Source organism: Entelurus aequoreus, linkage group LG02 (assembly GCF_033978785.1).
Source record: "Entelurus aequoreus isolate RoL-2023_Sb linkage group LG02, RoL_Eaeq_v1.1, whole genome shotgun sequence".
In the NCBI taxonomy this organism is placed as follows: domain Eukaryota; kingdom Metazoa; phylum Chordata; class Actinopteri; order Syngnathiformes; family Syngnathidae; genus Entelurus; species Entelurus aequoreus.
In genome coordinates this window covers 7,564,594-7,569,593 of record NC_084732.1, presented here as the reverse complement: position 1 = coordinate 7,569,593, position 5,000 = coordinate 7,564,594, and the positions used below count along the sequence as shown (strand labels likewise).

Below are 5,000 nucleotides of genomic sequence, written 5' to 3'. Positions count from 1 at the left end.
TTCCAGGAAAACCGGGAATTTCAGAAGAGTAGTGTGTGTGGATGGTTGTAAGGTTGGGATCGGGTTTAAAAATGGCGCACAATTTTGGGCATTGTAGAACTTTGAATAAGTCCATTCACTGGAATAGGAATTTCCTGGAAATTTGAGGATTTTGGGAAAACTAGGAACTTTTGGAAATATTGGTACTGGCAATTGTCGTAGATGATATGAATGTGTTGGTTTTGGAATTTTTGGAATCGGTTGAAAAATGTTGACTTAAGAATGGGTATTTCGGAATTCCTGGAATTTCAGGATAACCGGGAATTTGTACGAAAACAAAATAGGAGCGTTTGAGAGTCCCAACTAAGAGAAATGGTTTGAAGGTGAAACGGTTGAAAAATGTGGTCTGTGAAAACTTTCCAGGAAGAGGTGAAAATAGGGCTTTTGTAAAACCGGGAATTCTGGGAATTCCTGGAATTTTTTGGAACTTGGAAAATAGTAGTTTTTTTGTATGAAAAAAAAATAGGAGCGTTTGTTTTCCCAACTAAGAGGAATGGTCAAAAATGGTTGAAAAATGTGGACTGGGAAAACTTTCCAGGAAGAGGTGAAAATAGGGCTTTTGTAAAACCGGGAATTCTGGGAATTCCAGGAATTTTTTGGAACTTGGAAAATAGTAGTTTGATTGTCCAAGGTGAGTGGAGTGTGTGGATGTTGGAATGGTTGAATATGTCCATTCATTTGAATGGGAATTTCCTGGAAATTTGAGAATTTCGGGAAAACTAGGAACTTTTGGAAATATTGGTACTAGCAATTGTCGTAGATGATATGAATGTGTTGGTTTTGGAATTTTTGGAATCGGTTGAAAAATGTTGACTTAAGAATGGGTATTTCGGAATTCCTGGAATTTCAGGATAACCGGGAATTTGTACGAAAACAAAATAGGAGCGTTTGAGAGTCCCAACTAAGAGAAATGGTTTGAAGGTGAAACGGTTGAAAAATGTGGTCTGTGAAAACTTTCCAGGAAGAGGTGAAAATAGGGCTTTTGTAAAACCGGGAATTCTGGGAATTCCTGGAATTTTTTGGAACTTGGAAAATAGTAGTTTTTTTGTATGAAAAAAAAAATAGGAGCGTTTGTTTTCCCAACTAAGAGGAATGGTCAAAAATGGTTGAAAAATGTGGACTGGGAAAACTTTCCAGGAAGAGGTGAAAATAGGGCTTTTGTAAAACCGGGAATTCTGGGAATTCCAGGAATTTTTTGGAACTTGGAAAATAGTAGTTTGATTGTCCAAGGTGAGTGGAGTGTGTGGATGTTGGAATGGTTGAATATGTCCATTCATTTGAATGGGAATTTCCTGGAAATTTGAGAATTTCGGGAAAACTAGGAACTTTTGGAAATATTGGTACTAGCAATTGTCGTAGATGATATGAATGTGTTGGTTTTGGAATTTTTGGAATCGGTTGAAAAATGTTGACTTAAGAATGGGTATTTCGGAATTCCTGGAATTTCAGGATAACCGAGAATTTGTACAAAAAAAAATAGGAGCGTTTGAGAGTCCCAACTAAGAGAAATGGTTTGAAGGTGAAACGGTTGAAAAATGTGGTCTGTGAAAACTTTCCAGGAAGAGGTGAAAATAGGGCTTTTGTAAAACCGGGAATTCTGGGAATTCCTGGAATTTTTTGGATTTGGAAAATAGTAGTTTGATTGTCCAAGGTGAGTGGAGTGTGTGGATGTTGGAATGGTTGAATATGTCCATTCATTTGAATGGGAATTTCCTGGAAATTTGAGCATTTCGGGAAAACTGGGAACTTTTGAAAATATTGGTACTAGCAATTGTCGTAGATTATATGAATGTGTTGGTATTTCTGGAATCGGTTGAAAAATGTTGACTTAAGAGTGGGTATTTTGGAATTCCTGGAATTTCAGGAAAACCGGGAATTTGTACAAAAAAAAAAGAGCGTTTGAGAGTCCCAACTAAAATAAATAGTTTGAAGGTGGAATGGTCAAAAACGGTGGAAAAATGTGGTCTGTGAAAACTTTCCAGGAAGAGGTGAAAATAGGGCTTTTGTAAAACCGGGAATTATGGGAAATTGGATGAGAAATGTGGGATACGCAGTCGATTGTGTATTCATCCATTCATTGTCAAGGGGGAGACATTTCCAGGAAAACCGGGAATTTTGGGAAAAAGGAAAACATGTTTTGCATTCGCTATATCGGAAGAGTAGTGTGTGTGGATGGTTGAAAGGTTGGGATCGGGTTTAAAAATGGCACAAAATTTTGGGCATTGTAGAACTTTGATATGTCCATTCACTGGAATAGGAATTTCCTGGAAATTTGAGAATTTCGGGAAAACTAGGAACTTTTGGAAATATTGGTACTAGCAATTGTCGTAGATGATATGAATGTGTTGGTTTTGAAAAATGTTGACATAGTAACAGTTTGAATTGAGAATGGGTATTTCGGAATTCCTGAAATTTCAGGAAAATCGGGAATTTTCACGAAAAAGAAAATCAAAGCGTTTGTTCTCCCAACTAAGAGGAATGGTTTGAAGGTGGAATGGTCAAAAACGGTTGAAAAATGTGGACTGCGAAAACTTTCCAGGAAGAGGTGAAAATAGGGCTTTGTAAAACCGGGAATTCCTGGAATTTTTTTTGATTATCCAAGGTGAGTGGAGTGTGTGGATGGTGGAACGGTTCCAATTGGATGAGAAATGTGGTATACACAGTCTATTGTGTATTCATCCATTCATTGTCAAGGGGGAGAAAATTCCAGGAAAACCGGGAATTTTGGGAGAAAGGAAAACATGTTTTGCATTCGCTATATCGGAAGAGTAGTGTGTGTGGATGGTTGAAAGGTTGGGATCGGGTTTAAAAATGGCACAACATTTTGGACATTGTAGAACTTTGAATATGTCCATTCATTTGAATGGGAATTTCCAGGAAATTTGAGCATTTCGGGAAAACTGGCAACTTTTGAAAATATTGATACTAGCACAATTGTCCTAGATGATATGAATTTGTTGGTTTTTTTGGAATCGGTTGAAAAATGTTGACTTAAGAATGGGTATTTCGGAATTCCTGGAATTTCAGGAAAACCGGGAATTTGTACAAAAAAAAAAAAAAAAAGAGTGTTTGAGAGTCCCAACTAAAATAAATGGTTTGAAGGTGGAATGGTCAAAAACGGTTGAAAAATGTGGTCTGTGAAAACTTTCCAGGAAGAGGTGAAAATAGGGCTTTTGTAAAACCGGGAATTATGGGAATTCCTGGAATTTTTTTGAATTCGGAAAATAGTAGTTTTTTTGTATGAAAAACAAGATAGGAGCGTTTGTTTTCCCAACTAAGAGGAATGGTCAAAAATGGTTGAAAAATGTGGACTGGGAAAACTTTCCAGGAAGAGGTGAAAATGGTGCTTTGTAAAACCGGGAATTCCTGGAATTTTTCTGAACATGAAAAATAGTAGTTTGATTAGCCAAGGTGAGTGGAGTGTGTGGATGGTGGAACGGTTCCCGTCGGGTAGGAAATGTGGGAGTTGTGCGTGTTTGAAAATTGGCCTATTCATTTTCAACTGGCAAAATGTCCCGGAAAACCGTGAATTGTGGGTAATCCCGGGTATTTAAAAAAAATAAAATCCTGGTCTAGCCAACATTTTGATACTCGAACGGTTCCGATCGGATGAAAACTGTGGGCTGTGGAACGCGCCAAACTTTTGCGGCGGAATAATAATAAAAATATACTTTTTTGGTGTAGAATCTTATATGTGTGAATGTTTGGACATTCACACAATAATAATAATAATAATAATGATAATAATAAATAGAGTATTTTTGGTGTATAATCTTACATGTGTGAGTGTTTGGACATTCACACATTAATAATAATAACAATAATAATAATAATAATAATAATAATAATAATAATAATAATAATAATGATAAATAGAGGATTTTTTGTGTACAATCGTATGTGTGAATGTTCCGACATTCACACATATAATACAAATATTAATAATATAAATAATAATAATAATAATACTAATAATACTACTAATAATAATAAATCGATGATTTTTCGGTGTATAATTTTATATGTATGAATGTTTGGACATTCACACAATGATATAATAATAATAATAATAATAATAATAATAATAATAATAATAATGATAAATAGAGGATTTTTGGTGTCTAATCTTATATGTGTGAGTGTTTGGACATTCACACATTAATAATAATAATAATAATGATAAATAGAGGATTTTTTGTGTAGAATCGTATGTGTGAATGTACCGACATTCACACATATAATACAAATATTAATAATAATAATAATAATAATAATAATAATAATAATAATAATAATAATAATAATAATAATGATAATAAATCAATGATTTTTCGGTGTATAATTTTATATGTATGAATGTTTGGACATTCACACAATGATATAATAATAATAACAACAATAATAATAATAATAATAATAATAATAATAATAATAATAATAATAATAAATAGAGGATTTTTTGGTGTAAAATCTTATGTGTGAATGTTCCGACATTCACACATATAATAATAATATTAATAATAATAATGGTAATAACAATAATAATAATAATAATAATAAATGGATGATATTTTGGTGTAGAATCTTATATATGTTTGAATGTTTGGACATTCACACAATAATAATAATAATATTAATAATAAAACATTTTTTGGTAAAGAATCTTATTGTGTGAATTGACATTCATACAATAATAATAATAATAATAATAATAATAATAATAATAATAATAATAATAATAATAATAATAATAATACTAATAGTAATAAAATATATTGTTTTTGTTGTAGAATCTTACTGTGTGAATATTTGGACATTCACACAATAATAATAATTAAAATAATAAAAATACATGATTTTTAGTGTAGAATCTTACTTACTGTGTGAATGTTTGGACATTCCAGTTTTTGTCCTTCCTTCCTGGCGTCTTTCCCCGGTCTCATTTCGCGTGTTTTGGCTAC

General features: G+C 32.8%; 1 protein-coding gene across 1 annotated transcript in view; it reads left to right on the top strand.

Annotated features, from left to right (window-relative positions):
* The window catches only part of LOC133665337 (A disintegrin and metalloproteinase with thrombospondin motifs 18-like), a gene marked incomplete at its 5' end in the record, with an annotated part of 121,263 nt that overhangs the window by 30,743 nt on the left and 85,520 nt on the right, over positions 1 to 5,000 (top strand).